This window comes from Thalia democratica, chromosome 3, assembly GCF_965202585.1.
Source record: "Thalia democratica chromosome 3, ktThaDemo2.hap1.1, whole genome shotgun sequence".
In the NCBI taxonomy this organism is placed as follows: Eukaryota; Metazoa; Chordata; class Thaliacea; order Salpida; family Salpidae; genus Thalia; species Thalia democratica.
The window spans coordinates 24697328-24710403 of NC_139167.1; positions in this window are offsets into that span (position 1 = coordinate 24697328).

Here is a 13076-nt window from a genome sequence, read left to right on the forward strand (position 1 = left end):
TGTACATCAAAAAAAACTATTTTAATGTAATTAATATATAGGAGACACCTAACTAAAATGTTGAACATAACAAAATATTTATATGTATGTAATTGTCTCCTAAGATAATTTTAGTACATTTTAAAATTATAACCTTCAAGTTTAGAGCTGGAAAAAAATTTAATCTTTTAAAAATATTATTTTCAAATTTTAAATGGTTTGAATAAATAATAACATCTAGTGCTTAAGCTTTTAGCCAAGGGCCTTTCAAAGTTTTCCTAGAAAATCAAGATTACCTCTGTGAAAGTTTCATGAAACCATCTAAATTTTGCACATTGAGTTTTAATGGTATTTGCAAAAAAAATTAAAAAAAATTGATGAAAACTCAGTTTCCCTTTCTTTAAGGGCATAGGGGGGGGGGGGGGGGGTAAACTCCCTTTTTTGGTTTTTGATCTTATTTTATATAGTTTTTGCTAAGCTACAAAATGCTTTTTACAGATTTTAAAAATTCAAAATATTTTTTGAGATATAGCCGGTCAAAGTCGGAGGCAACAACAGGTTCCTTATGGGAGGCGCAAACTAAAACGGCAAAAATAGACTATTTCACTAAAAATCTATCTTCTCCTACGTTTTTTGAGATAACTACCTCAAATTTTCAGGAAATGTTCCTTGATATATTTAAAAAATTCTGTCAAAAAGAAATTTTAAAAAATTAAAAAATAATAATTTTATATAAAAAATAAACAAAAAAAAAGTTTTTTTTAGTTTTTTTATTATAAAATTTTTATTTTTTGAATTTTTTAAATTCTGTTCCAACAGAATTTTCTAAATATTCCAAGGAACATTTCCTGAAAATTTGAAGTAGTTATCTTAAAAAACGTAGGAGGAGATAGATTTTTAGTGATTTCTAGTTATTTGCTGTTTTAGTTTGCGCCTCCCATAAGGTTCCTATTGTTGCCTCCCACTTTGACCGGCTATATCTCAAAAATTATTTTTAACTTTAAAAAGCATCTTGTAGCTTAGTAAAAACTATATAAAATAAGATAAAAAACCAAAAAGGGGTGTTTACCCCCCCCCCTATGCCCTTAAGTCATTAAAGTCAAAAAAACTATCCTGTGTGATCAAAAACTGTCTTGAGTCATTCTAAATTTTTTTAAATCCTTAAAAACAATCTTAATTTTTCTTATAGAACAGACTTTTTAAATCAATAAAAACCTAGCTTTAGAACAAAATTGCTTATAAAATATACAAATAATGAATTTGGAACAACTTAATTTTATTTTAAGTCTAGAAAAAAACTTAAAATTATCTTGAGTTTTTTTAACAAACCCAAACTAGAATGATTCATAATTCAAAGTATGTAAATAAAAGTCAACTTGCTTGAGTTACCTGGAGTATCCTGAGTGTGTGGCAACTTGAAAACAGTGAAAAATTGAAGGTTTTCATAGTGATAAGCACCCTGAAAATAGAAAAGGTTTTCCTAATTTTTTTGGAATCAACAAAAAATGAGCATATAAAGATAATTATAATCCATATAACTTATTTGAAAGTTTTTTAGAAATTGATATCAAAAAATATATAACTTTGCACAACTAACTAAAAATGGTTTAATCTTCTTTAGTTAAGCATACCTATCTGAAAGAAAACAGTTAGTAGATTTTACTGGGTATGTATCAACTTGTAAAAGTATAGTCATAGGAGTGCCGCAAGACTCAGTTTTGGGTTTCTTATTGTTTTTAGTTTATATCAACAATTTACAAAACAATACAACTCTAAAAGTTTTGAACTTTGCAGATGACACCCTGTTAAATACTACTGTTAAAAAAAACACCTATCAACAAGATAATATATACTTAAACTCACAGTTGGAAAATGTATCAAAATGGTTAATTGACAACAGGCTTAAACTAAATGTAAATAAAACAAGGTACATGCTCTTTCACTCTTTTAAAACAGAAGCATGGAAAAACACAAATTTAGATATAAAAATAGGTAATTTATCTACATAGGGGGGCATAGGGGGGCCTAGGGGGTGGTAAACTCACTTTTTTTGGTTTTTTATCTTATTTTATATAGTTTTTACTAAGCTACAATATCCTTTTTACAGATTTTAAAAATTCAAAATAATTTTTGAGATATAGCCGGTCAAAGTTGGAGGCAACAATAGGATTCTTATTAGAGGCACAAACTAAAACAGCAAATAACTAGAAACCACTAAAAATCTATCTTCTCCTACATTTTTTGAGATAACTACCTCAAATTTTCAGGAAATGTTCCTTGCAATATTTAGAAAATTCTGTCGGAACAGAATTTTAAAAATTAAAAAATAAAAATTTCATAACAAAAAAAACTAAAAAAATTGTTTTTTTTGACTATTTTTTATATAAAATTTTTATTTTGTAATTTTTTATAATTCCTTCTGACAGAATTTTCTAAATATATCAAGAAACATTTCCTGAAAATTTGAGGTAGTTATCTCAAAAAACGTAGGAGAAGATAGATTTTTAGTGAAATAGTCTATTTTTGCTGTTTTAGTTTGCGCCTCCCATAAGGTTCCTGTTGTTGCCTTGACTTTGACCGGCTATATCTCAAAAATTATTTTGAATTTTTAAAATCTGTAAAAAGCATCTTGTAGCTTAGTAAAAGCTATATAAAATATGATAAAAAACCAAAAAAGGGTGTTTACACCCCCCTATGCCCTTAAAGGTAGAAAATTATAAGTATCTCGGTGTTATAATTTTTTATAACATCAATTGGTCTTACCATATTGAAGCAGTAAAAATAAAGTCATTGAAGACAATAGGTATTTTATACAAAACTAGGTTCTTTAAAATCAAAATTTCTTGCACATATTTTTAACTCACTTCTGATGAGTTGTGTAAGATATGTTTTGTTGTGTTGGGGTAGGGCGGGTAAAAATAAAATTACTTAGATTGTTAAACTTATAAACAGAGCATTAAGGTGCATTCATTTTAAAGGATGAAATTAAAGTGTTAATAGTATATAAGTAGGAAAGAGAATACTTAAAGTTGAAAATATGTTTAAGTATAAGTTAGGTGTTTTTATGCACAAATTTAAAATTGATACCTTACCAGTTTACTTTAAGCCTTACTTTACAAGAGTAAATAAAATTCACAACTAATCAACAAGATTTTCAGAGACAAATTATCATATCCCTAGAGTAAATAGTTGTTATGGTTCTAAAACCTTATCCTATCTTGGTGCAAAGTATGGGAAAAAACTCCAAGAAACCTAAAAGATCAGAGCTACCTTGGAGCTTTTCAATCTGGACTAAAAATTGTTTTACTTAAAAATCAATCAGATAGAAGTCAAACTTAACTTTCTCTGTATTTTTTAACAACTATTGGTAATCTATTTATGAGCTAATTAATGGTAGTTTGGGCAGGGATGACTTGGTTTTGTTTTTTTATTTGGGATTTAGTGTTACTGTTTTGCCTCCATTGACTATGTGGCTAAAGATAGGTTTGCTTAGTTTTTATTTTACTTAACTTAATTCTTATATCAATGCATGAGAGGTTAGATGAATAGAGTTTTTTATTACAGAGGTATAACATTATATTATATTTTTTTTATAATTTGAAATTTATTTACAGATATATTATTTTAAAGAATTACATTTATTTAAGTATGTACAGTATTATTTGATAATTTTTAATTAAATCGTGATTTTTTTGACTATTTTTTTTTCTTGTTCCATTAACAAATTTACTATAAAGTTAAGTTTTATATATAATATAATATTTTATAATAAGTTACTTTTGAACTTGTTTTTATGTAAGGTTTATTAGGTATTTATTAAATTTTTTTTAAGTAAAGTTTACTAGATATTTGTAAAGTTTTCTTAAAGTCTATTTGTACATTAAAAGGTATGATATTTTCTTACATAGATATTTACATTGCCCTAAGCTTTTGCACTAACTATAGTTATGAGAATTAGTAATCATAATTGAGCTATAACTAGAATACTAAATACTTTATTTTTTAAATAAGTTTAAGCACATACAAAGAAAATTTACAGCTTTTATTGAAGTATAGTATGATTTACAGATTTTTTTTTATATTCATGCTTTTTCTGTTTATATATTTGAAGATAAATGATATATATGTTTCTTTTTCACAGCATTTTTTACCACTTCTCCATTTTTATGTTATTATGGAATTTTATATTGAATTTTAGTGGCTGTTCATGTTAAAAGAACAAAATGAAAAATGTGAACGTACATGATTGTAAAAATTTAAATAAAAGGGGAGAAGGTGGTGTGGTGCCCATGGTAGACTATGGTTTACATAGTCAATATTGGCATAAATGGGTTTAATAAAAGAGTACACACCAATTTTTTTTTAATAACTTTGTTTTGAGTTGAATTAAATAATAATACTTCGAAAAAAAAATATTACTAATAATAGTATTCATGGTTGCCACTGATCAAGCTGAGAAAAATTTCCTGACTTTTCCTGACTTTTTCCGGACTTTTCACCAAAATTTTCCTGACTTTTCTAAATCAGTTTTACTTATATAAATTGTTCACTTAGTTTAATAAAATACTACCCAAACTATTTAATATAAAATCAATAGAAATCAATCAATTAAAAATCAATGGAAATAATATTAAATATTTTTGTAAATTTCTAGGAAATTTTGGAATTTTTTTCTGACTTTAAAGAACTTTTAATTAATTTTTACCATTTAAAGGCATTGGAAAATAAGAAATTTGTAAATTTAAAATGACAAAATCTGACTTTTTTTTTAATTTTATCAAATTTCCTGACTTTTTTTCAAAACCCCCCATTTTTTCCTGATTTCCTGACCGAGTGGCAACCCTGAGTATTGATTTTTTATTGATCTTAAGTTTCTTTTATACTGTTTTACTTTAAACTGCTCAAAAAATGCAATAAGTGTATACAGGGTTGCCACTCTTTGAGTCAAAAATCTTTCCTGAGTGACCAGAAATTTCCCTGAGTAACCTTACACTTCCCTGAGTTTTTTTTCAAATCCTTAAAAATTTTATTGTTTGTTAAAAAATTACAATGTTAATTCAAAGAATATTGAAGAACTAGCCGCAAGGCTAAAAAATTTTGAATAAGAACTTAAAAATAATTAAAATAAACTTTTTTGAAAATATTGAGACTGGATTAACTAAATCTCATTCTAGATCTAGAAAAAAAAATTCCCTGAGATTTTTTCAGGGTTGCCACTCTTTGAGCCAAAAAATCTTCCCTGAGTGACCAAAAATTTCCCTGAGTAACCTTAAATTTCCCTGAGTTTCCCTGAGTATTTTTCAAATCTTAAAAAAAAATTTCTCTTCTAACACAAATTATTAATACCTCATTCTCATTTTTCTTCTTTAATAATAAAAGGAAGGTTGTATGTGTATGCTTCTGCATTAAATTTATGAAAAAAACTGTTTTCAAAAACTCAATCTTAGAAGGTTTAAACCAATTAAAAATTAAAAACTAAATTTTTGCACAACTTTGTGTAAACTTGTTAGTTAACTTTCTACATAAAAGAATAAAGTTTAATTTGTTTGACATTTTAATTGACAAAATTTAATTATACTACAATAATAATTTCACATGAAGAACTCACTTAAATGCATACATAATAACTTCATTATTTTACTTAAGTAAATATAAATTTAAAACTTGAAAAAACTACAATGTTATTACTAAGAATATTGAATAACTAGCCGCAAGGCTAAAAAAATTCTAAATAACCACTTAAATAATAATAATTACTACTTTTGAACAAAATATTGAAACTGGATTAACTAAACCTCATTCTAGATCTAGAAAAAAATTTCCCTGAGATTTTCAAAAACTTCCCTGAAATTTAGAGAAAAAATCAAAACTTTCCTGAGTTTCCCTGAGTTAAAAGAAAAATGCCAAAATTCCCTGAGTTTCCCTGAGTTTCCCTGAGATTTTCTACAGTTTGAAAATTCCCTGAGATTCCCTGAGTTCCCTGAGTTCCCTGAGTGTGTGGCAACCCTGTTTTTTAAAAACCTTAAAATTTCTCTGAATTTTTTAGAAAAAAAACAAAACTGCCCTGAGTAAAAAAAAAGAATCAAAATTCCTTGAGTTTCCATGAGATTTTTAATGCTAAAAAATTCCCTGGGTGTGTGGCAACCCTGTGTATGGTTTGAGGCTCGATGACCAAAAGGTTTTTCTCCACACCAATCCATTGACCATAGTTGTGAGCATTCACTTTCTTTTTTTTTTTTACATTAACTTATTGGCTGAAAACAAACAATATGCACTACTTTCACAAAATAATGATAAACTTATAGAAAAAACAGGTATTTGTGTTAGCAACTTTAAGTTAAATACATATTAGTATATAAATTAGTTATTTATTTATAAAACTACATTAAAGTTTAAAAAATCTAATAAAAAAGTAATTTTAAGTATATAAAATTTCATTTTTAATAGCTTATTTTTATTAATTATAAAAGAAAATTTCAAGGCACACTTTGTTTCAAATACTAGAACTTAGTTGTAAGTTCTAAACAAAAATGTTTGTCAAACAGATATCACAAACTATGAACAATTTTTTATTATTGAACGACAAAAAATCTCTTTAAGTGTTTGGTTCTAGGACCTAGTACACAAAAAAAACCTTTCAGTTGTTGAGTCGCACACCACAGATACCTTTTGAGGTCTTGTCAAGGACAATATAAAAGACTAAAATTGAAATAAAAAATTAGTTTGAATCCCTAACCAGTGTGTCCTATAGAAATGTCCGTTAAGAAATATAATGTTAGAATATCAACCACATGGCCAACACATATACAATAAAAAAACTTATCAGATTTTTTTAATTTTACAACTAAAAATCCATTGAACTAGAAATAGACTGTGACAAGTCTAATACAATTATGTAAAATAGTTTAATATAAATAAACTATATCAGTACAGTACAATCTTCATATTTACCATATGTGAAAAATTTTCATTATTTCACACAATTTTAATTTTATTTATTGCTGCATAGTTCAGTAATTTTTGGTACAGCTTAAAACTCTGGGTAAGCTAGTTTTACACAGAAACAGCATAAAACATTATTTAATTTAATCTTCAAATCAAGAGTAGATTATTTATTAAACGATTAACTCAAATACCTGATGTAAGAAAAGCCTTTCGGTAATAAAGTCGTATATCAAAGATATATTAAGCTGTTTTAAAAACTTAATTCTTATAAAAATAAAAGTTTTGCAAAAGAAGAGTTTTTGAAAAGTTGATAATATATATTTCAAAGTTAGCTTACTCGCTACATAAGTTAATATATGTGTATGGGTGTACAATACTGCACGAAAATATTTGAAAATAGAGAGCTTATATTATAATGACAACTTTTGTACATGAATAAGGTATTGATAAGTATAAGTAAAAATTGAATCACTAAAAAAATAAATTAAACCATTTTTAGCAGAAATAATTATTTGTAAACTTCTAATAATTAATATTTTATAGTTTGGTAACCCATTAATCGGCGTTACTTCATTTAAAAATATTACTTATCCAAATTTGCTTTAACTAGACAACCAAGAGTTTTTACAAATATTGTTTATCTTAATCTAGTCTCTAGTCACTTAACAAAGCTAGTTATTTTTTTAATATTTATTCAAACCACTTTTCTTTAACGTGTTCAGACGGATTTAATTTTTATTATTAACAAAAGTTAACTTCAGCGTCTTAAAACTTCACATTATGGAAACAAATCGTTAAATAAATTTTTAATTTATTCTTCAAGACAATTAAACATAAACATATAAAAACGGCAAACTTATGTAAAAGTTGAGTAAAACTTGATAGTAAAAACATAACGAATAAATCCTAACTGTTAAGATTCTACTACTAAAGTTATTTGGCTTTTTTATATTGTTAAACAGCATATTTAAGTAAAGCACATTCTGTAAGTTACTTGTAACAATGAAAAATACACCATGGCCTATGGCTTAATAGTAAGCTAAGCACTGTATTCTTTTGGTAGAATAAAAATAAGTAATTCAAACCGACATGTATCTAGTTTTGTTCAATAATTAAAAGTTATGAACAAGAATATTAAAAAGTTTCTGTTTTAAAAGAATAATAAAACATTATCTTTTTTGTTTAGTAACTTATTAAAATGAAGTGCATTAATAAGTTTGTTTAAGTATTAAGAGCATTAGTAAATGGAAGCATGAAGCTGAGACTCCGGAAAATCCTGCAACTTCTGAAACTACGTAGGGGAAGCAGGTCGTTTAAAAGTTCATAAGAAAAAATGTTTGCATGACGAATAGTGACGCTTGAGAAAGTTTCTCAAAAATTTTGCGTTTATTCTTAAACTATTTTATGTTTACAGAGAACTTTTTCTAAATCTGTTTGTATGGTTGTGTTCTTGTAACCTAGCCTTAAATATTTTAAGGCTTTAAATTTAAGTAGGAATAGACATTTTGCCTTCAACCTCCTTTAGTTGTTGATTTTTTATTATGATTCATATTTCGTATTATAAAGTTCTATACAATTTTTGACATTATAAATTTGCCTTTTTCATATGTTTGTTTCAAGTTGATTTGTAGAACAAATTACAAAATTATAAATCTACTGTCTGTATAAAGTAAGGCTTTTAAAACACTTTAGTTTCCTTAAAAGTATGCTTAAAAATTTTAGTCCATCTGAATGTATTGAAAAATAAAATATTTTGAATAATTTATCAGAAGTAGTTGAGTAGCTTAATGAGCTAGATTAGTAGTTGCTAGATTAAGCTAGTTGCCAATAAAAAACTAATTGTTTAAATTAAGCAGGTTTAACCAAAAATCTATTCAAATAAAGTTACACTGCTTAATGTATTACTTGCAATTACTAACTTAAACTTGAAATATTCTAATTTAGTTTTATGCTATAGTTTTGGATAACACTTCAATATGTACTTACAATTTATTAATACCTCAAAATTTAAGCAAAGTAGTTACTATAGTTGACAATAATAAAATTTACAAATATTATTTATGTGCAATATTGCTTTACTAAACCAATACAAAACAATAGAGTAACATTGATAACTTTTTGTTAAGCAAATTTTTATAACACAGCATGCTCAAAAACAACGCAAAGTTTTAGGTACAATGATAATAAAATTTTGATGAATTAGTCAATAAAATTATTTAATATTTCACTATATACTTGAGTTACAAATGCGACTTTAATCTAGTTTCATAATTACACTAGCAACATAATGATTATTAGACTTTGAATAATTTAACTATGGAAGTTTTACAAATTTGTTAACTAGTTAAAGCTATTTTGTTTTATTATAATTAATTTTTTAAATTTTCAGTAAAACAAAAACTAAAAAACTTATATAAATACTGTTATCAAAACAATTAACTAAATATGAAAGTTTTAGTTTAAGTTTGTAATCTATACCAGGGTTTCCGAAAGTAGGCGGTACCAAAAAAAAACGTCTATATTAGCAATTTTGAAACTTACACTAGATATTCTTGAGTTGTAGCTGAAGAGAAAAAAATTGGTCTTGGGTGTATATATTAGTAACTTTGAAATTTACACTAGATGTTCTAGAGTAGTAAAAATTTCAAATGGTAGTCTTGTTGGAGGGGCAATAGCCTCTTTAATTTCTTTAAAGGGGTCAATTTGAAAAAAAAAGTTTGGAAAATCCTGATCTATACTACTTTCTTTGTTTCAAAATCTTTTTACTGTATTTTATGAATTTGCTTAAATTTTAAATATTAAAATATTTTTTTAAAAACAATGATTATAAAAGTTTAAATTGTTTAACATAGTATAAAATACAAAACATTAAGAATCGTTTTTTGGCAAAATCATCGGTTTGATAGAATTAAAAAACTCAAACTATAACAGTATACTAGTCAAAGGCTTATTGTGTAAAAACCAAATTTTATTGATACCAAATTGTGATAATTTTAGTATCTGCTTTATTTTGTTAGCATCTTTTTAAAAGATTTTACTCAACAGTTAAATAAGTTTTTATAATCATCTACTTATAAATATAAACTTTTCTATCACAAACACACAACCCTCTAAGTAAAATATAATGGACAAACAATAAAATATTGTTTATGTTTATTTGATGTTTTGGTTGACTAATGTCCGCAGTAAAAATTTTGCTATAACTTATATAAGAATCAACTAGCTTTTGCTTTATTAACATTTTAAAGTTGGATTAAAATAGCACGAAACAGCAGAAATAAATGAAATAATTTTACTTAACGCAATTTAAAGTGCAAAGAAAAACTAGTAATAACACTTTTTTTCAATTTTTAACTTTTTTTCTTACTTTCAAGTTATTTTTATTATTTTCTTTTAAACACCTTCATTAGCAGCCTGATTCTTGAATAACATAAAGAAATTAATTTATATTTTGGTTTATAGTCTGTATGTTACTTTATATTTTACAACTGTAAAACAATAAATAACTATCAAACAACAAACTTTATTTTTTAAATTGAAAAGTTTTAATAAAGAAAAATTTGCTTATTAAAAGCTAAGTTTTGCAAGTTTTGAAAAAGAATAGTTTTTGAAAATTTGTTAACTTATATTTTAAAGTTAGCTTACTAGCTACATAAGTTAACATATTTGTACAATACAACACGAAACTATTCAAAAATATATAGCTATTTTGACTATTTTGCTATATAAATAAATTAATGATATAATGTAAGTAATTATTTAATCAAAAAAAAAAAAGAAATAAATAATTGATTCTAAGCAGAAGTTAGTATTTTTAGGTTTGTAATTTTTTGTATTTCTTAATTTAATAGTCTCATTAAAACTGTTACTTCATTTAATTTGACTACTTTACTAAATTTGCTTTAATTAAACAAATAGTAGTTTTGATATTGGCAACTAGCTTAATTTAGACACTGATCTAAATTCACAAAGCTAGTTTCTGTTTTCTATTTTTTCAAGCTATTTTACTTTTAATCTGTTCAGATTAAGTTTTTCTACATACTAAAAGTAAACTAAAGCGTCGTGAAAACTTTACATTACAAGGACAATTCATTTATACATTTTGTAATTTATTATTTATATAATATAACAAAAACATATAAAATAAGGATAACTTATAATGTCAAGAATTGTTTTAAACCTAACTACGAAATATAACGTGTAAATCATAAATGTAAAGATTCAACTACCAAAGTTAGTTGAAGGCAAAAGGTCAATTCTTACTTAAACTGGTTTTTTTATATAAATTAAATAAAGTATAAATTTTTAATGTAAAGGTTTCAAGGACACAACTTAACAAAAAGGTTGGGACGAGATATGTGTTAACTTAAAGAAAAATTATGAAACATGGATAAATTTTCAAGAAACTTTCTCAAGCGTCACTATTCAACATAAAAACGTTTTTTAACTAAACTTGTGACAAATGACCTGCTTCCCCTACTGCGTAGTTTCAGGATTTAAGGGATTTTCCGGAGCCTCAGCTTTAATTTCATCAGATTTGAAATCAACAACTTCCACGTCGAAATCTTCATTTGCAAACTTCTCTTTAATTTGCAGCAAACGATTGTACTCTTCACTGCTTGCAGCAACATGAATATCTTCAATGCTTCCATCAACTTTTGTTCTGATGATCGCTGCGTACCCGTATAATTGAAAGAATTACAACTCCTTGCCGTTCGGATCACTTAGGACCACATTTGTAAACTCCTTGAAGCTTTGAAACAACTCTGAAGATATTGACTTACTTCCAACCGGTACGAATTCAATTTCAAATCTCTTTTCTACCAACTCACTGAGCAGTTTTCTGTGCTCATCCAAGTTTTTGATAAATTCAACTGCCCAGGGTCTCAGGTTTATTTTGTTTCTGATGATTGCCACCATTCTGTTCACTTCTAAATAGTACAACTGAGGCGCATTTGCTTCATTTAGTATTTTTGCAAAATCAGGGAACGGTATACTTTGAAATTTTATTCTTCTTGCCTCCGTAGCATCAGACATACTTTTTATCAGATAAATCACACAATAACGTGCTACATGTTTAAATGACTATTTATACTCATAAAACTATGATTGTTTTATAGATTGCTTATCAATCATCACAAGCTTACAGAAAATTGGCTTTTTTATATTGTTAAGCAGCATATTAAAGTAAATCACGTTCTGTAATTTACTTGTAATAATAAAAAATACAGCATGGATTAAAAGTGAGCACTTTTTTTTTTTTGTAGAACTAAAATAAGTAATTTTAACTGATTTGTATTTATAGTTGTACAATAATTGAAAATTACTATCAAGAATGTCGAAACATTGTTAAAAAGTCTCTGTCTTGAAAGAATAATAAAATATTAAAACATTCTTTTGTTTAGTAATTATTAAAATAAAGTGCAATAATAAGTTTGTTTCAGTAATAAGAAATTGAATAAAACGAAGCAAAAAAAAAATTTAAATCCAAAAAAACTAAGTTAGCATCTTTAATTCTAAAATGTTTTTAAAAAGAAAAGCAAAAAATTAACAAAAATATATGCTATTCAATGTAAAAATAAAACTTAGTTGTGGATAAATTTACTTTTAATAAGTTTAACTTTTAATAATGGTCAACGTTTACTTTGGTACTTTAAAAAAAAGATAAAAATTTCTTGCAAGTAACAACTTTTTATAAAGAGTTAATATATTTTAAAAAAAAAATCAAAAACTCGCTATGTTAGCTATTTTTTAAGACTTTAGTAAACATAAGAGTTAGAAAAAAACTACAATTAATAGTACACTGTGAATCCGTAGTTTAAAAAAAAGTAAACTACTTATTTTGATGACTTAGATTTATGAAAATGTAGAAAAATAAATAAATGTTAAGTTTTCAAATATTTACAAGTGTTTAATTTTCAGTTAATTTAAATACCAATTCAAATAGAAAATAAATCAATTTCTTAAACCTAAAACTCAGGTTTTAAAAACCATTACCAAAACTTTTGTTTTTTTTTTTGATTTATTTAATTCTATTTAAATTACTTAATTTAGTTCTACAAAAACTAAATAATTTTTACTTTTAACCCAAATTGAAATTTTTCATTATTTCAAGTAACTTTCAAAATTTGCTTTACTTTCAAACGATGTTG